Below are 21,788 nucleotides of genomic sequence, written 5' to 3' on the forward strand. Positions count from 1 at the left end.
ACACTTTCTAGTTCTGCTTAGGTTTGCAATTCTAAAATTATTTTTCATTGAAAATGGACATTAAAACAAAGATTGCATATGCACAGATCTTGTTGTGAAACTGTACTAAAGCATGATGGCAGGGGAAAAAAATGTAAATTAAAGGGACCAAAACCGATTTGTAATTTTAAAATAGTCTACAAAAAAAATTGAGGACAGTAACACAAAGGAACTCAGCTTCAGACTTCCACATGGTTGTCATTTCACAAGAAAAACCAAAACCAATTATGGTTCTGCAAAAGCTGAAAACACAATATCCTCTCTAACACAACGTATTTAGAGCATTTCTCAATGCCCTTAAAGGGAGACTGTCATCCTTGTCTCCAATGAACTTCATGCTGCAAGATCAGATATATTTCAGCTATTTCACTGGTTCCTCAGTCTCCTTTTCTAACTCCTGGCTTTACTGTCATTTCTTTCACTACCTTTAGAGGCTCACACAAATGAAAAAGCAATAGCTTTTTTGAGTCATAAAGACAAATTACTGTAGATGTCAAACAGTAAAGATAATTACCTTTTAAGTGTTACCAGAAGAGGAAAAGGTTAGAGAGAGGAAGTACTTTTTAGTAATACTCTTTCAGTAAATTTGTGCATTACTTTTAGCATCAGGTGAAAGTGTTCGGGTAGAACTGTGCAACCCAATGGTCTTGCAGTGGGAAACCCCAGATCACTTTGCTCCCATACAAGAGAAATTAAAAAAACCCTCAACGAGCAGTCAGCAGTTCTTTCAGTTTCATATAAGGGGTGTATGTGAGGAAATAATGATAACGTCTTGGTAGTCTCTCTGCCAGTATGTTCCATTAGGATTGGCATCACCAGCACGTCACTGGCAAAGTACTCCACAGATTCTTGCACTCAAGTTTCTCATTCTATAAATTCCTCCTGGAGCATTTGCCATCATGCTCTCTATATGCCCAAAATGTTACATACAACTTTGAAACATCTGTCAAGGACTTTCTCTGACAGGTAGCCTAAGCAGTTTGGTTTTTAGCTTCAGGCTGCTGGAATTGTCCTTCCAAGTTCAGGGACTGTGAGCAACTCACTTGCATGTGTTATTATGCCTTATCATATACATGTCACTGTAAGCATGTGTGATAGTTTAGAAAAACTAAATGCAATCCTTTCTCCAGAGTCAGGCAGCACCCATGTGAAATTATCATTCAGGAGTAAAGTCATATATCACAAAGGAAGTGAAGGGAGCAGTGGAACCTTCATCTTTGGGGAAAGATGTCAATTTTAAGGAACAGTTAAAAGGGAGATCACATTTTGCATATGCATATGATAATACAAAGAATATAAAATAGAATAATATATAATATATACATACATATTTTTCACAGATGTTGGAAGTCTGGGGGTAGAGAGGAATCCCAGCACAAAGTTCTGTGTGGGAGAGACACAAAAGGAGCAGTTGAGAGACAAGATTGGCAAAAACAGCATGTGGATTTGTGGGCAGAAAGCTGTGTGGGCAGAGCTGTTTACAGCCTTGAAAGAAAGGACAAGAAATATGAATTTAATGTGGATTTTCAATAAAGTACATTGCAATATTTTACAATTACTTGGTTAACATTTCTAGACTGTTCTACCCTCCAATATCTTCTAGACTGCTTCTTCTAAGCACTTTCTGAGTCCTTTACCTTGAAAAAGTCAGGGCAAGGGATGGATACAGTATTGCAGTGGGAAGACAAAATGTCTGATACATGGAAAACTCCATCAGCAGAGATTTCCCAAGAAAATGTGTCAGTCTGGGTGATCTCTCATTTGCTCAAATTCTTGCACAAATGTATGGATACTTTTTTTAAATCATGCAACAGGCAGGTATCAGAAGGATGTATGACAGCAAGCTATTCACCTTTAAGAAACTTATTTGATGAAGTTCTGCAAATAATGATTCCATTCTTGTCAGAATGGTAAAAGACAGGCTGCTGGCACATGGACATGAGAATATGTCAGGCAAAGAACACTGATCGCCCCCTGTTGCCTTACTCACCCAATAGAAAGTAAATATTGCAAATTACACCCTGTATCTCCAGTGCTCCAAATCCCTGTGTCAGCAGGGTGCCATGGGCAATCTTTTTGTTGTACATGCTGCCTCCCTGGCTGCCAGGCACCAAGATCAGAGCCCCTCCACCCCTGAGAGCACCCTGAGGGCAGTCAGGTGGGTGGCACAGCAATGCCCAGAGGACGACACTGAACATCATACTGCCAAGTGGGCATGACCTAGTAAATATGTGATCGTGTCTTACTTCAGCTGAATGTGGAGAGGTCTCTTAGTACAAATTGGCAAGCAATCCTATATGCCTGAAAATACAAAAAGCAGAACAGAAATACAGATCTTTTTGAGTTAAACATTCAATCATGCTCGTGGCAGCTCTTTGAGTGTTACAAAAAATGTCTTTGACACATGGAGTAGAATCAAAATCTCACAGATGGGTTTTTGTCTTAACTGAAAACAAAGGCAGAAAATTAATCCATGTATCTGAGATATCATGGTAAGTATCATGCTTCTCTCAACTTTTCCATCCTAAACCTTGGAATGGGTGGAAAGTGCTAATCTTATAGCTTTGGGGCCTGCTGACAGCTGCAGTTCATCTTTGGTGGGACCACAATGATGGGTAGAAAAGGACAAAAATGCTTTCTGTGTAAAAAGTCTCCACAATCAGTGTAAGCCTGGCCTGCTAAATCTTCGCCAGCTCCTTTGACTTAGGTTGGGAGACAGAATGTGGTCAAGGTGAGAGAATATAGTATTGCAGTAATTCCCTGTTCCAACAGGCCTACAGGAAGCTTAGTGTGGGTGACAGCAGCCCAAAAGCACAGCTTACAGGGGAATCCATGGAGGTGTGTGGTTTAACCCCAGGCAGCAACCAAGTCCCATACAGCCACTTGTTCACATACACCCCCCTTGGTGGGATGGGGGAAAGAATCAAAAGAGTAGAAGTGAGAAAACTGGTGGGTTGAGATAAAGACAGTTCAATATGTATAGCAAAAGCTGCACACTTAAGCAATGCAAAACAAGGAATTAATTCACTGCTTCCCATCCACAGTCAGGTGTTCAGCCATCTCTAGGAAAGCAGGGCTGCATCACACATAACAGTTACTTGGGAAGACAACTCCAAATGTCCCTGTCTTTCTTCCTCTTCACCCAATTTTATATCCTGAGCATGTTGCCAAACGGTACGGGATATCCCTTATGTCAGTTGGGGTCAGCTGTCCTATCTGTGTCCCCTCTCATCTACCTTGCACACTCCCAGCCTTCTCACTGGTGGGGTGGGGTGAGGAGCAGAAAAGGCCTTGACTCTGTGTGAGCACTGCTCAGCGGTAAAAAAAAACATCCTTGTGTTATCAACACTGTGTGCAGCACAAATCCAAACAGCCACATACTAGCTACTGGCAAGAAAATTAACTCTATCCCAGCCTAAACCAGCACAGAAGGTAAAGTCTTCCTGTGCCTGCACAGAGCACTCTCATTGCCATAAACAACACAGGAATAAAATAATTGAGATTGCAGGCTTCTAGTCACAGTAGGAATTACAGGACTATAAATTTGCCCCTGTCAGAGAACCTCACCTGTCATTTGACAGAAGTAGCTTCAGAGGCAAGAAAACAATTCACTCGCTACGTTGCCTCAAAGACTTTGCATTTTTTGAGGTAATTCTAAAAATTGGACTAAATTGTCATATGTCTAAGACATGAATGTTCATCAGGCTCAAATGAGATCATAATCTACTTGTTCTTCTTCTTTGGAGGCGCATCCTGTGCCCAAGCAGTGCAATAGTTGAGATGCACTGGTTTTTACAGCCAGTAGCACAGAAGGGACCATTTTAGCTACCAGCTTGTCCAATCACTTTTGGTTTCTCCTTCTTCTCCACAAATAACTAAATATATGCCTGCAACTGGGCTGACAGGAGAGCTGAAAACCAAAGAAAAGGTAGACTCATACTACACATCCAGACACAGGATGCCATAACTGGATCGGGTCTTTTTGCTGAAGTGAAGTTACTAGCCTCTACCAATGAAAATCAATATACAGCTCGCCCACCTTTGTCTAGAAGTCAATCTTCCCATGGCATGGATGTCTCCAGCACATTGAACGCAGTCCAGACATACCCCATTCACACGACAAACATTCGCGTCCATGTCCTTATGTGTTTTTGCTAAGTGGGTTTTACCTCTCCATAGCATAAAGTGGGGCAAGGGGTCCTCAGGAAGGAAATACCAGGGATGTGGTTGCAAGCAAAGTAAATTGTGCTGACAGATGGATCTGGATTGTAAATCATCAATTGCATGTTTTTTGCAAACACAGTGCAAAGCATGGCATTGTCTGTGCCAATCAGCTGCACAAAGTTTGCAATCAAACCTTCACCTCGGTCAGGAAACCTCTTTTGCTTTGTACCATAGCACTGCCACGTTTTCCTCTCTGTAGGAAAGCAGCAGAAAACACATAACAATTACCTTTTTTATAGAAACTCATTTAGTAAGAAGCAGCTACCTCTCTTAATCTCATATTATTTAGAACTACTCTCTTGCTGGGCTTCGTTTTATTCACAGATTTGCAGTAGCCCAACCAAATCCATTTCAAACTCTCTACCCACTCTCACCATTCTTTCTTAGCACAAATAATTACAGCACATTCCAATTTTCCTTCTAGCTGGGGAAATGTGCCTGCCATACTGAATTAACAAAGCTTATTTAACACTGGCCCAGGGTGCTCAGCAGCAGCCAGGAGAGGGGGACCTGTTTCAGCCAGACACCACTAACCTGCTACAAGGGCAGCAGGGGCAGGGACACTGTTTTGATCTCATTGTCTCAGGAATAGCAAGGAAAAGACGTATCCTCAGAATTTGTGAACTGCAAATCCTGGTGCCCAGGAGTAATCTGCAAGGCACTTGGAGGCAGGAGAGTGTCCAGGCACATCTGTTTTCAAGCTTTTCTCAGAGACACCTGTGCTCCAGGAACACTGCAAAGAGGGGAGGAACAGCGATGAAACTTTGTACCTTCAAATATGTCAGTCCCTCTCTTTCTTGGTGCTCTTTGCCAAAGTAAAGGTTTCAGATCTGCCAGGAAGGGAAGGGGTCGAGAGGCTAAATGAGGTAGAGGGGCTAGACAGTGGGTCTAGGAAGTGACTTCTCCCCTCCTGCCCTCCCTGCCTCCGGAGGGCACAGAGTGCACACACCAGCTTTGCCAGACCTCCCCCTAAACAAGACAGTTCTTTTAGCGTTTCCACAGGGATCTCTCCCTGCTCCAGCCTTGTCCTGCCTCCCCCAAATGGCAGAGGAGCATTTCCACCCTAATCTTAAGGGAAGGGGAGCAGAAACTGTCTTGTTGCTCAGGGGAGTGCTTCGCTCTCTCTCCTCTGGTAAGAAGGGGTTGGCTCTTCTCTCTCTCTCATTGCCTCTTCATCCTTGCCTCTTCCTTCCCTCACACCGCCATGCCACTAAGAAGGAGCATCTGCATTCCCCTCCCTCACTCCCAGCCCAGCCCAGCCCTACAGCTAGGCCTGAGGGGTGTGAACTCCCACCACAGCAGTGTCAAGCAATTGGGACAGCTCACACCAGGTGCACCATGGACATTAGACAGACAATGGGAAGAAGAGAGGTAAAAATATATTTTGTTGGCAGCACACCATGAATGGCTGTGCCAACTGAGCCAAGCGAATATGGGGAGAGCACAGCATAGGGTCAATGAATTTGGAGAGCTGGGAGGAATATGAAAGGTCCACTATGAGGAAGTCCCATAAAGGGATTGACATGGCTTGGTCTCATATGAGTACATGGCAGGGGCTGATGCTACCTTAGCTGCTGTACTTGTCTGAGTGTAGAACCCTGCCACCCTCAACCCTCACCAGTGTGTTCTGGATTGTACTGTTCCAGTGAAAATATACACAATAGCAACTCTTTGTCATTATTTGGATTCATTGTTGGGTTTTTTTAAACTATGTAGGAATTTTCCATGTGTGGGGAATCCCATTTTAAGTCTCTGAGTAACCCAGTGGCCTCCATTTGCAAAGGGAATCTCTCCCCCAGCCAGCCCTAGCTGTGTCATGTCACCTGGGTATCCTATGCAGACTCAGGAAGCTTTTCAGCTTTGTTATACAGGGTACATGGGCACCCTGCTCTAATAGTTGATATTACTGTCATTTGCAGACGATGCTAAGTTGGGTAGGAGTATTGATCTCATGGAGCATATGGAAGCTCTGCAGAGGGATCTGGAAAGGCTGGATCAATGGGCTAAGGACAACCGCATGAGGTTCAACAAGGTGAAGTTGTGAACTGTGGTCACAAAACCCCATGCCATGCTATGTGCTTGGAGCAAGAGTGGCTGGAGAGCTGCCTGGTAGAAAAGGATCTGCGTGTGTGAGTTGACAGCAGCAGAACATGAACTAGTAATGTGCGCAGGTGACAGAAGGCAAATGATATCCTGGATTGTATCAGAAATAGTGTGGCCAGCAGGACTAGGGAACTGATTATCTCCTCCCCAGTACTCAGCACTGGTGAGGCCACACTTCAAATCCTGTGTCCAGTTTTGGGTCCATCACTTCAAGAAAAACATTGAGGTCCTTGAGCATATTTAGAGAAGAGCAATGAAGCTGGTGAAGGGGCTGGCACATAAGCCTTACGAGGACTGGCTGAGGGAGCCAAAGTTGTTTAGTCTGGAATAAAAAAGGCTCAGAGGGATGTTATTGCTCTCTACAACTACTTGAAAGGAGGTTGTGCAAGATGGGGCTTGGTCTCCTCTTGCCGCTGTCCGAAGAGGGGATGGGACACGAGGAAAGGTGTAAGTAGAATGCCCTATTCACACGTGCACCCTGTCTTTTGTCAACTCGGGCGGGGAAAAGGCCAGAACATAGGGCGGAGCATGAGACAGACAAGCAGGGGAACAAACCAAGATAGGGACATGGACAAAAGGGGGAGGAGTGGAGGAAGCAGGGAGCAGGCAGCAGGCAAACTCATGGCAAGCCTGGGCACGACCAGGTTGTGCACTGTGTAGTGTGAATACAATGAAACCACATAATAACAGTAAAGTCCATATGATAACTGTAAGGTCCATATAATAAAGTCCTACCAATTGCTGTATGCTTTCCTCCATGCCTGGAACTGTTCCCATCCTGAATCTTGCTCCTTCGCATCCTCTCTCAGGCAACTAGTGACAGGATAAGGGGAAATGACATCAAGTTGCACCAGGGGAAGTTCAGGTTGGATATCGGGAAAAATTTCTTCACTGAAAGGGTGGTTAAGTGTTGGAACAGGCTGCCCAATTAAGTGGCAGAGTCACCATGCCTAGAAGCGTTCGAAAATGAGTAGATGTGGCACTTCATGATATGGTTTAATGGACATGGTGGTGTTTGATCAAAGGCTGGACTTGATGGTCTGGGAGGTCTTTTCCAACCTTATAATTCTATGATTCTAGATTTGAACATCTCATGACAATTCTCCTATAGATGTACCATTCTTTGTAGAAGGCAGGAATGAAAAGTACCTCCACCACTCAAGTAGTTTTCAATGCAGTTTGCATTCACTATATGTAACATACAGGGGGCTGTTCCCCATCCCATGGTGCCTGTCATCTGTACATCTCTATGGAGATGACAGGCAATGATTTACTAACACATGTACAATTGCAATGTCAAATTTCAGCTCTTGAAATACAAAGCTTAGCTCCATGATATATGGCAAGACATGTAAAAGTACATATACCACTTCTACAAAATCTGCCTGGGACCAGTCTGTTATCAACTCAGGTATTAGGGTCCTTCATTAATGCAAACTACTAATGGCTGAAGTTTTTAATATAGAAGTCTCTCTTGTATAACGTTGACCAGTCGTGAACTTCTTTTATATTCACTGCTGACACACCTGGTAAATCCTGAGTCTTTTTCTTTTTGGGAAATTCAGGAGTAATTGGAAGAAATTCCAGAGAAAAGGCTTTTTCAGTTAAATAAAATAAGAAACTGAATCATCTGTAGAAGATTCACAAGTACTGATCTGTGGACAGCAGAATTGTAATTTATTAACATGAATTTTTGGGATGTCAAATACCATGTAAGTCATAATAGTCCTCAGTATAACTGAAAGTTAAGCAATGTTACAAAAGTCTTAAGTCAGTCAAGCAATGTTATGAAAGTGTGATAGGATGATGTATGCATCCCACTACAAAATTCCTTAAATTTCTGTAGGAGTAATAGCCAAGGCATTGACTGATTATGTTAAACTCTTTCTTTCCTACTCTGCCTGTTCCTCCAAGCAGTAGCTGTAGGGACTTAAGATTCATAGTCAACTTTTTTCAGTAATGTCCTTGGAGTGAAAAGTTATCTTTGGCAAGAATGTGAAAAGACAAACACAGACCATTGGCACTTATTATAGCTTTTCATATGGTTATGTAGTTATATAGTAAGCATTTTCACTGCTGTTCCTACAGTGTGTTCCAAGAATCTCAGGAGTTTGAAAAGCAGGCTGTTGGGTTTTTTCCTGTTGGGTTTTTTCTGAGGAATCAATTCTTATTCCCTGGGAACCTAATAATCCTTGGCATTCTCAGTTAACAACAGGAACAATAGCTGATGTTACAAGATTTATGATGATCCAAGATTTTTTTTTAACTCCTTCCCTAAACTGTTTCTATGTCTTTTAACCCATCTCCCACCAATTATTATGTAAATTGGGACTCAGGTTTGGTATAATCTATATCTAAAAGAATGGTGGAGGTATTAAGGATAATTGCCTTTGTGTTTTGTGCTAGGCAGGTGAAACACAAGGGAGGAAGAACTGATACATTGTACATTTTCTTTGTCAGCAAATGGCTCAAAGCCAGCCAGGCTCAGGACCAGATGCAGACCTTGGGGCCATCTAGGGCTATTGTTGGGAGAAGAGATAGTACTTAGGGAGACAAAATATATAGATCCATGAGAAATCAGACTTACTCTACTTATTCTGTACCTCTTGGAAAACCTTTTCTAGCTCTGTGTTTTACTAAAAGGTTGGTGTATCTGCTAGGTGAGATTTTTGTCTCTCCTCCATTTTTATGTGCACATCTAGTATTTGGAAGTCTCTTGCAAAGTAAAATCTTCTTTCATCTGGCAGATCTACACAGTAGTAACTCTGAATTTTGTATTGTATAGTTTTCTTTCAGTGGCATTTCTCTCAGCTTTCTCATTATTCTTAGGATACCTCGACAAGGAAAGGCTGTGCTGGAACCAGCAAATCTTACTGCATGTCTGAAACTCCCTGAGAGTTGATGCTTACTGTCACTCCTCAAAACCTTCCAGTTTTCCTGCCTTGCAAACTTTGATTTTATCTCAGAAATCAGCATTCAGTACTTTTGATGGCTTCATGACTTTAGAATATAATTCAATTAACCATAGATACTTTTCTCTATCATACTCAAAATGAACATCCCTCTCCAGATTTTGCTATGATTTGTGCAGGTATTCATTACTATAAATTAGTTGTTTGTTTATTCTCTTCAGAAGCAATTATGTGTATCATATTGAATTGCCCTGTATTTTATGTGAATGCTCCTTCCAAGTGGAATGAAATACTACTTCTCATTTGATTACATTTTTCTTTTCCTAGATGACTAGTTTACATGTCAGCAGTTACTTCTTTTTTCTGTTCTACTAGGATAATCACTCACTCTTCTATTAGTAAAATGCTCATCTTAATAAATTCTTTCTTAAAGTGCTGACGTTGTACCAGTTCATGCTCGAAATCTCTCCTTTCTTCTAACCATCCTTGCACGATTTCTGTTTATGCTAAAAAAACTATGTAAGTCCCACTGTGAAATTCTGTTAATTTTGAAATTATAAAAGCAGCATGCTTCACTACATAAGTTTCATACCCATCGATATCTCTTTCATGTAGTATTGATCTGTTTATCACTCTACACAAGAAATCCATATTTCCTCCCTTATTTATATTCTACAGAAAAATCATGTCCCTGTAGCTTCAGCATCAGATGTACAACTTTAGTTGGTGGTAAACGGAAAAGTTTCTACAATGTGAGCAAATCTGGAACTCTTGCAGGTTTGATAGGTAGACTTCAAACAACCAAAATGGAACCAGTTCTAACTAATTCCTTTTCAAACTTAAAATATTTTCTTCCACAGCAAAAGAGATCTCAGGGAATATACAACTGACTTCTTGAGAACACTCAGATCTGTATTTCTGGAAGATGCCTTTGGTGGGAATATACCTGACCGGAGCAGATCCTATTCATTTGCTATTTGCCAGTGTGTTAATTAAGTCTTTCATCTGATTCTGAATAGCAACAAAACTCCTAATACAGCATGTGATGTCTCCATTCTATACAAGACCGTGAAGAATTAATTTATTAAATGCGTTTATGAACATCCAGTTCATAAGATGGATCAGGTAAGTAAGCTCACCCTTCCAGTAGACTATACGGAAGGGCAAATACATAATCTTAGCAGAAAAAAAATGGGGGGGGTCACTTAGCACTTCCATCACTGGTTTGAATACCATGTGAGACTGTCACTAAGATCACAATAACCCTGCACAGCCAAATCTGTTTCAATATTACTTTTGTGGGGGGATTTTTATTTTCACAAGCAAAATTTTTGAGCACCAGGGGGTTTAGTTGCTGATCAACTACAGAGAAGCTTTTAAAGCTACTTTGGTTCCTTGGATTCCATGGTCACTTGAGTGACCATCGTTGAATGGAGGTGATTCAAAACAGTTTCTGTGGTGCTGTCCTTGTTGCAGGAAGAAACTCAGCTGCAAAGACATCAAGGCCAGCTTCAGGACAGGCAGGGGAGCAAGTGAGAAGATATGCAAAACTAACAAATCAGAGAAAAAGATTTCTCTTACCTGTAGTGCTTTATTATTTTTTCTTCACAGCATGCAGAGAGCATCCAGCAGACCTAAGAGAAGAAATGCTGCTCCAGGTAGCCCCCAACATGGTTAACTTTAGATCAAATCTATATCTGCAACATCAATCTAAGTCCCATCTTTTTCTTAAGATCAGAAATGCATTTCAACAAAATCAAATATCTAATGAGCCATTTGTAACTGCCCAAAACACACAGGTGTTATTGTCCCTTGGTTTACTTGGCTGGATAAGATCCTACATACATCCAAGTTGCTGCCCAAGGTTTAGCATCTGCAAACCAGATTGAAAGTATAATTAATACCAACATAGATAGAGGCAGAGATTATTCTGAATGAGGTACAAACTTGTACTTAACATCTAAAGGAAGAGGAACTTCTTATATAGGCACTTGACCTTGCAACTCAGACAAATACAAGAAGTCAGCGATACTTTTATAATACACTTCACCTTTTCTTTCCTCTGGTACAACAGAAAAAATAGCTACAGGCAGCTGGCTGCACTTTTTGGAGGGTAATTCAAATCTCAGTGTTCTGGCAGAATGCCAAGTCTTTGGTTCCGTAAAATCCAAAATATACAAAACAGTCTTTGGGAACTAGCTCTTCCTCTGTAATTCTGTGGAGAATCTAATATGAATATAATTTTCTGCTGTGTTTTCAGCCTATTCAAAGCAGCCTTGTTCTAATGCAAAAAAGTCTTAAGCAGAAGTGAAACTTACTGGTCTATTTTCAGCATCCATGCCCCAAGATGAGTGAAAAGCCAAACACTGCTAATGGTGAAAAGTAAATAATTTTCATTCTTTCAGTAGTAACTTTCAGCTGGTAACTTGAACATTTTATTATGATTTTTTATAGTGATGGCATCCTCTTAAAATAAAATAATAGCTCAATTAAGAATGTAAATGTGTCCATAAAAATATACATAAAAATTCAATGGCCCCATATTTCTGTGTGCATAGGAAGTAAGGAGAAAAAAATGTACAGCAAGAGGTTGATCTGTACCATTTTGTTAAGTTGCTACAAGGTGGAGGAAAAGGAGAGGAGATTGAATCCATTGCATAGAGCGTGCATTTGTATCAAACCCATTGGATAAAAAAATGCTTGTAGAAGAGTTTGTTGAACCAGATCCTCATAGAGCTGAAGCTTTAGTCTTTAGTGGAAATAAATAAACTCATTTGATGTGAGAGGAGTGGTTGATGAGGGTGGAAAGAATGAAAGGGTTTTTTGAGTAATCAGAGTTTAGGCTTACAGGAAACAAATGTCAACTTGCTAGAGGTCACTTCACCTCCATATGGCAGGTGTTCACTGTGGAGGAGTCACAGTCTAAGCTGTGGAGAGTAGACACTAAAGGAATGGAGAGTTCCTTCCAGTAACCAGAACTCCAGGAATAATCTGTGATTATCAGCAAGCAAACGCAAGTGTTTGCATCTAACTAGGTGTCTGAAGGTTTTGTGAGAGATTAGTTAGAGCTTGGAATTGGAAATAAAAATTAAATGTGGGTAAACCTGCACATCATTATCATAACTGAACTGGAGATGAGTTCTGAAAAAGTCTTTGGACAACAGTGAGTTTGTCCTGATCTGTTGGAGAGAAAAGAGAGAGAGAGAGAGGCTTATAGGAGAAGAAATCCGGGGAAGTAGATAGATTCGTAGGTTTCAGGTGTGAAGCAAAGATAACTTGACAACACAGAGAACAAACCTCTCAAGCTCTAGTTAAGTAGTCTTATACTCAGAAAAAAACATAAATTTACTAGCAAAACGTAGAGTTGGAAAACATTATGACCTCATGGATCCAAACTAGGCCACAGATGCGTCCAGAATCAGGACACATTTGTTTTGGTTTTTTAAGTTTCTTAGTTGTTTTAGGATCCTTAAGCATGCAAGCCTCGGAGAGGAGGGCCCGACCAGGGCAGGGTTGGCTTATGACATCCAGTTTAGGACAGAGCTGGGAAAGCCTCTGGGTCATCTGCATCAGGAGCAGAAGCACTTGACTGGTTGGGCGTGTGGATCATGTCAAACTCCTTAAACAACTTGTCAGTCCTGCCTCCATGGCTGGTCCTGCCTCCACGCCCTGTGTTCAAACTCACATCCATAGATAATGCTTCTTATTCCTGTTCAACATATAAAAATAATTCCAAATTATTATTTAAAGACTCTCACATTTAGAATTAAATTGTGCCAAAAAAAGACTGCAACTAGAAAGCCTTAGAGGTTTTTGTTTTTCAGATACCTGCAGTATAGACACAAGGCAAGAAATGTCACAGCATGCTTCCTTGTCTCAGAGACGGGAAATTGCTCATGAGCTATATTTAGCCTCAGTCTTGGACACATTAAGTGCACAGACACAAAAAGTCCGTTTACTGACAGGAAAGCTCTCAGATGCACTGTGGTGTTCTTTTGCCCCTACACATATCTCTGGTCTCTGCTGCACCTTGCTGCCTTTGTACAACAAGTTGCAGAACAGTACCTTCCTGCAAACTATTCAGTCTGCTGCTTTCCTGTGTTTGTCCACCACAGAAAAGGATGGAAGTGTTTCACAGCTTTGAAAATGACAGAAGAGGGAATGGCATCCCCAGAATGCCCCACCAGGAAAGCTTGGGCTTCTCCTGCCACTGAAATAGAGAACAGGAATTTCAAGCTGATGCATCCTTGGCATACTCCTGTGACATAGCGTGGACTTCCCATTTCCTCCAAAGAGTAGAGAAGCAACTGTAAAATTCCTGTCTCGCCATGTCAGAACAGCACCTACAAATCTTGTGAGAAGTCTTCTGAATGCTCCCTGCCACCTTGGTGTTGAGAAGGTGTCCGATGTCTTCTGATAAGGCAAGATAATGGCATAGGGAACATTTAAGCAAATATCTCCCAGTTCCCTAAAATTATTCTGGCTGCTCCCAATGCTGCTCCCAAGCAAGCTAGCTTGAATCTCAGATTGGTGCTTATAGTTTTACTGAATATGCCTGCCCAGCTCTTCCCCAGGTTATTCTGTTTGGCCCTCAGGATGGCAAGTCCCCACATCAGCCTTATTCAGCCTTTGCACTGATCTGGACAGACCACTGTAAGAGCATGAAGGAAGTTTGTTCTCCAAGATCTGTTAAGCTTCCGGCCTCTGTCAGGGGCTGATATATGATTAATTAATACCAACTTCGATGATGGATTTCAATTTAGAATTCGGGCAGTGACTAGTCTGAGCACTGAGTTGTGAAAATTTAACAGAAATTTATCAGTCCTTTCTCTCTTGCATTTGTCTGTCAATATGGCCTTTCTGGTCCACTCAGAGAAAGTGAACTTATTTGCCACAGCCTGTAATTATTACTGGAGGAAGAGCAGACACCTCAAAAAGTTATGGTAATAATTTAAATCACCAACAGGTTCAGTTACACCCTGGCATATGAAGCTGAAAACACAAAAACTTTCTGTGATGTGCAATCATTATCCTCCTCTGATGGTAGTATTAAATTGTGCACAATGGCAAGAAAAGCAAAGAGCCCAAACCTACCGACTGCTGCGATAAGAGAGAAAATCCTGAAGTGAACAGGACTGCAGTGGGATTGTGACATTTTAATGACAGAAATACAAAAATGTCTGAAGTGGAGATAGTGAGTCTTCTATTCATTCTCTTTCTGTGTGAATAGCAGTCACCTGGTGGAAGCATAAGATAAAATTCATCCTCTTTCTAGAGAGAGATTTAAGAAACCATTTTAAATCAGAAATAATTTTTTATCTGAAAATAATGTAGTGTGTTTTAGTTTTGCTTCTACAAAGTTCTATCTATAATCGGTAATACAAACACATTGCACATGGCCCTGCTTTCTTCCGTAATTTTTTCCCTGAAGTTCACAGGATCTGAGCCATACCTAATGACTCATAACCCTCCCAAACAATGTCTTCCTAAATTTTTAAGATTTTCCAGTAGATCTCGTGATGTAACACTAGAAATTCTGTCAGTCTGTCACAAAACTTTTATAATAGGCAGTTGAATACAAAATTGTAGCTGTTGGGCTAAATTTGTAACTATTGTTTTGCAATTGAAATTGATGGAACTATGAAGGTAGATCAATGGAGAGAGAAAGGGAGAGAGAGAGACAGTGCCTGAGTATAGGTGAGGAAGGTTTAGGATGGAGAGATCACAGCTAGACTAAGGAAGTAAATTGTGATAAAAATTTGATGTTTCAGTCAGTGCAGCCTCTAGGTTGCCTTCAGGACTCATTAAAAATAGTTTTCGTCACTTCCACTGGGACTTTAGGAAGCTAAGAGCTTTGAAAAAGCTCTTTAAAAATATATCTTATGTTCAGGCAAAATGTAGTTTTGTGAAAGTAGCAGAAGAAGAAGCTGTAGAGTAGAGGGTATTTCACAGAGTGCCAAAGGAAGGAAACTAAATACATATGTATGGGTTTGGAGGGGATCTGTAGCCTAAAGGCCTATATGTGGAACATTATGTTTGGTTCACACCAAATCATATCACAAGACTGCTTGGTTTAGTTAAGGAAAAAAAAGGTTTTGTAATATCTATTTTCTTGATATAGTTGCATAAAATAGTAAAACTGAGATAACAGTACCCAGTCTGTAATTATTAGAAGGAATCAGACAACTGGCACCAAATCTGCAAATCGGTAAAATCCATCAGGTCAGGCCAAAATGGGCTGGTTTTCATATGTGAGAAGTAATCCTTTGGACCACACTCATCTGGCCCATGCTGAAGGTCCTACAAACAGCTGTTATGCACCAGGGGCTAGAGGTCTGGACAAGATGTCCACTTCATTTCCAGCCTTCCTCATGGAATTATAGAAGGTATGGGTTGGAAGGGACATTAAGGATCACTTAATTCAAACCCCCCTGCCACGAGCAGGGACAACTTTCACTGAAGTAGGTTGCTCAAAGTCCTATCCAATCTGGCCTTGAACACTTCCAGGGATGGGGCATCCACAACTCTGTGGAGCAGTCTGTTCCAGTGCCTCACCACATCCTCACAATACAGAGTTTCTTCCTAATATCTAGTCTAAACATACTCTCCTTCAGCTTAATACTGTTATCTCTTGTGCTATCACTAGGCTCCCCAATAAACAATCCCTCCTCATCCTTCTTGTGGGCCCACTTTAGGTACTGGAAGGCTGGTGTAAGGCTTCCCTGGAGCCTTCTCTTCTCCAGACTGAACAACCTCAACTCTCTCAGTCTGTCTTCACCAGAGGGGTGCTCCAGCCTTCTGTTCATCTTCGTGGCCCTACTCTGGACCCAATCAAATGGGTCCATGTCCTTGTTATGTTGGGGACCCCAGAGCTGCAGGGGTACTCCAGGTGGGGTCTCACGACGGCGGAGTGGAAGGAGAGAATTCCTCAATCTGCTGGCCACGCTTCTTTTGTTGCAGTCCAGGATGCGGTTGGCTTTCTGGGCTGTGAGCACACATTGCTGGGTCATGTTGAGCTTCTCATCAACCAATCCCCCAGTCCTTCTTCTCAGGGCTGCTCTCAGTCAATTCTCCAACTAGCCTGTATTTGCCTTTGCAATTGCCCAGGTGCAGGATCTTGCAATTGACCTTGTTGAACTTCATGAGGTTTGACAGGCCCACATCTCAAGCCTGTCAAGGCCCCTCGGGATGGCATCCCTTCCCTACAGCATGTCAACTGCACCACACAGCTTGGTGTTGTCAGCAGACTTGCTGAGAGTGTGCTCAGCCCACTGTTCATGTCACTGACAAAGATGCTAAACAGCACCAGTCGTAACACAGACCCCTGAGGAAGGCATCAAACAGCTCTCAATCCAGGCTATCTTAATCTTGAAAAAAAAAGAACCAAGGCAGTGGCCCCCAACCCAAAATGGCATCACACTCACACTCTGAAGTCTTATATAACAGGTGTGATGTATGCTTGAACTTCCATTGTCAGCAGATGAACAGCCTAGTTGGAATTTTGAGACTTCATAGTGTCTCAAGTCTCACAGGTGCTCCCATCATGGTGGCCTCAATTACATGTTTACAGTTGCAATAGATCCTATGTGAGCAATAGTGAGGTTTTGGGGGAGAAAAATCCCATGTTTGAGCAAACTTACTCTAAGTCTGCAGACGAAATTTTAACATATTTTGACTGACTACATCCCTTAGACAAGGGATTAACTTAGATTCAGTTAGAAAGGGCTATGGTCTAGAAACAGCTACAGATATGGTTCTCCCTGGGTTCAAGGTTAGACTCTTTTGAAGGCTCCATTTTGTCCCCTGGCTCTGGTAGAATCAGATCCCTATGTGCATAGGACCAAAAAGGGAGTATGTGTATATTTTCTTGATTTTGAGGGATAAGCTCTAGACTTTGAAAGTACTATGGCCAGAGACCTGTACAGTTTCATCAGAACAGAGGAGCTGCAGAGATGAGAGAAGTAATTTTAATCACTGCCTGCCTGTACGACTCAGTGTACCAGGCAGTGGCCAGTAGCTTTCTGAGCTTATAAGTAATTCAAAAATTAATAGAAGTTTAATAGTACAATAAACGTGATAAACTGATTACACATTCCAGAATAAATACCATCAGTGTGTACCATAGTCTTTTAAGGTCTCCCTTCCATTCTAGTTCACTGTATCATGTTGATATCAATTTTTCCTCAGATCATTCTCTTCTCTTCCAAAATAGCCTATATTCTCTTGATAAAATTAATATTGCTAATAATACACTGAGGGACTAATAAATTTACCATATGGTATTTAAAGAAAATTCCTCTTTACACATCCAAAAAGGTTAGAAGAAGAGTAGTCATGGCTTCAGACATTCATATTTTATTCCCCTTTGCCTTGATGAAATACATTACTTCTTCTTTACAACATATAAACGAGAACAGGTACCTTCCTAGGCAAGAGAGAATGTAAACAAAACACACTTCTGCCTTCAGCAGCCGAACAACAAAATAACCAAAACAATACTGGGATTCTGTTTGGAAAACAATGCAGTCCAGAGTTTTTCAGTTTACCACAGGGGTTTAGCAGACTCAGCTCAAGATGAGCACTTCTAGCAGGTTCTCAAGTGTTAGTACTAACATCGGTTTGCTCTGGTGCACTGTTGAAACTATGTCAGCTACTAAATATAAGTAACTACACTTTGTGTAAGGATCTGGGATCATATTTGCATTTCACTGGGTCACTAGAAAAGAGTCTTACTCAAGAACTGGATCCAGTGACCTGGTGTGAGGGAGCAGAAGAGAGCTGCTCTGCAAGGGAAGGTGATCTGGGAGCCGAGGGTGATAGCAAGGCAGCAAGGCAGTGCCCTCACAAAAAAGGGTGCAGTCCAACCCTACACAAACAGGTCTGAAGGCACTAAGCAGGGTCAGCAGAAAATCCAGTACTTGCTAGACAAGTCTTCAGGGGTGTAACAGATCAAAGGCAACTCAGAGATTGAGATCAGGGGATCTGTCCCAACATAGCCAGACTACATAACTGCAATGTAACTCAGGTAAGGACTGAGGTAGGGCTTGAGCCTAAGAAGATGTTCTTCCCAGTCTTACAGATCTTCTTGCAGATCAGCCTGAATCAGAGCTGACCATGTTCATAGGCAGCCAAAGCCCTTGAAGGGGGCAAAGGCTGTCCCTGGGCTCTGACAACTGAGGCCCAGGAGGGTTGATAAGAGAGGGTTTGTTTATCTGCAAGGATTGCAAGTATGCTTAACAGAGACAGAAATCGTTTCTTTTGAGTTCCTCATTCACCTTAAACCAGATTTATCAGTTAAGCTTGCACTGAAAAATTTACAGTAACAGTCAATCTCCAAGTAATCCACTTTGATAGGAACTTTTGTTTAACCACAGAAAAAAAGTGTGTGTTGGCAGCTCTTCCTTTTGGCCAGGTGTTTATGGATCATACCTGAGATAATTAATAATCCAGACAGTGATAGCTGGAAATAGTAGTATTACAGGACTTCCAGATTCAGTTAAAGTAATAGTAATTTTAATACCTGCCTGGTTCCACATTTGCACCTCTAACTGCCTGTTCTCTGATATCTTAAAGCAACACAGTTCATTTCCTCCAGCAACACAGGACAGATGGCAGCTTCACAGGCCACACAAGGGTTGTAAGTGTGGAGCCACTCTCCTATATGAGAGGAAGCATGGCTGCAGTCTGTCTTTCTTCTCCCATGGAAATTCAGTCTTAAAGCCCCTGACTTCTTCAAGCACAAGCTGAGATGTTCAGCTGGTTAGGCAAAGAGCACACACTGTCAAACAGACACTTGTCTCCTCTCAGGAAGCAGAGATGGGCTGGGTGTACTGCATACTCCCCAGAGTGCCAGCTGGACCATGCTGAATTCAAAGAAGAAATCCTCATAATCCTTGTTTATGTTACTCTGCCTGGTCCCTTTGGATTGCAAGATATAGTGAGCAACTAATTCTGACAGTAGAATGTTATGGTCCTCATAGCTACAGGTTAGCTCATCACTTTCTTTAAAAAAAAATTTAAATATTTCATAAGGAATCTTGGTTGACAGTCAAAAAGTAAAATATTTTCTTTTTTATTAAAATTTGGGAGGGGCAATTTAGGGGGGTCATCTTTTGCAACTGAATATTTGAACTTATGCTTGTTTTGATCAGTTCTTGTATGGGGTTTATTTCTTTTTTTTTTTTTTAATGCCTTGAGCATGTTCCTCTTCTGTTGTTTGCAGTATGACTGATGGATTCAAATGCAAATAACATGGAAGTAAATAATTCACTTGTCATAACAGAACCTTAAGTGGAATTTAAGTTCAGAATCTTATGAAACTTGTCTAGTAAATCTCAGAGCTCGTCAAAAAAATCTCAAATATCAACGCAATCTTGAAAGACTAATCTTTTAATAATAAAAGTTACATTAAAAAGAAATAAACCTTGCAACAGGAGAAATATTATATGCATTAATAATGTCCAAAAACATAAAAGTGCTGCTGTAAAATTATTTTAAATTAAACATGAGAATCTAACAAAGATAAGTCTGATCAACTTAGTTCTTCCTATGAAAATTGCACCGAAATTTTTTTATTGGCTCCTGCCATCTACTGCATGGTGTAGGAAATGCAGCAGAGAAATGTGAAAACCGCAAGTGTATTTGCTGACGGTTCCATGTAACAGAAATAGCCCCTCATTTCTAATATTTTTGAATCTGAAATACCCTGTACAACATGCTTTCCTTATCTCTGTGTATTCAGAAAATAGTTTTCCACTGTATCATTCATTGAGTGCATCAATGGTACTGTGATGCGAGGTGCAGCTGAGGGAAACCATGTAAAGGCTGAGGAAAGAATAAGAAACTCATTGCACAGGGAGAACAGCAGTCACCTCGGATTATGCTCATGGCCCAAAGCTTTGCAGACTGACTGCACCTGATCTCCTTCCCACTGTAAATTAGTAGTGTAGTCTGGACAAAGTTGTCCTGAAGGCAGAACGATACCTTGGTGTAGTGAGGCCACTTACAGCTACATCTGTTCTTTTTGGCGCTGAAGACAGAGAGCACAGGTGAAGGAGGAGTCTACTTCTTTTGTTCAGCAAGCTAATGAAGTTTAATTTCAGAAATATTGCTCTAAGCAAGCTCTCATGCTGCACACTATCTGTCTTAGAAATGCATCAACTACTAAGGGAAGCACCTGTAAGATCAGTTAGCATTGTTTTGTTCAGAAATGATTGCCCTGGTGAATTTTATTTTTAGTAAAGAGGGCAACATCTGTGTTCTGTTTAGACTCGCGCTATTAAAACAAATGGTGTTTGCCTTAGGCATCCAGGATTCATTTTAACATTTTTTCTGTAATTTAGTTGATGGTGATCCAGCCTAAATATGCTACCCCTCAGCAGATTTTCATATTCTTGTGAGCAGCCTTTCCATAACTGTCCTTATGCGACACCTGCTCACCTTCAACCAGCTTTAACTGATGATCCCTGAGAAAGTCAGTAAATGGTTTTCAAGGCTGGTAGGCTGATAACCTCCCAGACAAAGAGGCAGAAAGACATACTAGAATCTCTCTTGCCTGCATGCAAAGGGCTGATAAAAAGACACTTGTTTCCAGGGAAATACATTATGACCCAGGTATCTCCAGTGTTGAGGAGATTCAAGGCTGGTGCACTGTTTGTTATAGTGCACTAACAGCCTTAATGGTTCTGACTGGCTTCACTTGGAGCCTGTGTTGGACCCGGGGTCTGCATTTAAACTCAGCCCTGGCCCGAGCTGTGTTGTAGGTGTGCCTATTCCCACTTTTGCCATTGCTGTGCCCATGGGCACCATTGTTCCAGGCCCTGCTCAGGCAGGTTTCCAGCTCTGCTTTGGGCCTGTCACATTACTGAGAGTTCTCTCAGTGCTCTGGCCTCCCAGCCATCATTTGGGGTCAGCTGTCCCTGGCTGTTTTGCCTGGATCTGCCCAGATGGGATGACCCTGGTGGCCCTGGCCTCTGCCCCTGGCCTGCCTGTGTCTTGGTGTCCCATCCCCTATCTGTGGGGAACAAGCAGCCCTTGCTGCCCTCTGGGCCAAGGTTGGCCTCGCTGCACTGCACAGGGTGCACAAGTCCTCTGACACCGCCATGCCAAACCTTGCTGCCCATTCCCATCAGGGAATGAGGGAAATCAGCATCTCCTTTTCGAAGTTCAAAGGACGAAAAAACGCTTGTTAAGGTCCCTTCCAATCCAAACCATTCTATGATTCTTCAACTTGTAGCTTGATTTCTTCAACTCGGAGCTCAGGAAATTCTCCCCTAACTTTCTGTTAAATTACATTACATATGATGGATATAGTCAGTGATGATATCGCCTATCGACATTAGCTCTTCTGCTGCAGATGCCTTCTCTAAAAACTTGCTCTAAGTCTGTGGATGAAATTTTAACATATTTTGACTGATTACATCCCCTAGACAACAGATTCAGTTAAAAAGGGCTACTGTCTGGAAACAGCTACGGATGTGGTTCTCCTTGAGTCAAGATTAAGACTCCGTT

The 21,788-nt window shown here is 41.7% G+C and overlaps 1 long non-coding RNA gene across 1 annotated transcript; it reads right to left on the reverse strand.

The window, feature by feature from the left end:
- Window positions 1-417: 417 nt before the first annotated feature.
- LOC113963289 lies at window positions 418-12,943 on the reverse strand. The gene is made up of 3 exons (XR_003532714.1): window positions 12,706-12,943; window positions 9,633-9,641; window positions 418-429 (listed from the first exon to the last, which is right to left on the reverse strand). It is a non-coding gene; the product is annotated as an uncharacterized LOC113963289 (long non-coding RNA).
- Between the last annotated feature and the right edge of the window lie 8,845 nt (window positions 12,944-21,788).

This window comes from Neopelma chrysocephalum, unplaced genomic scaffold (genome assembly GCF_003984885.1).
Source record: "Neopelma chrysocephalum unplaced genomic scaffold, ASM398488v2 Primary Assembly neopelma1_24, whole genome shotgun sequence".
In the NCBI taxonomy this organism is placed as follows: domain Eukaryota; kingdom Metazoa; phylum Chordata; class Aves; order Passeriformes; family Pipridae; genus Neopelma; species Neopelma chrysocephalum.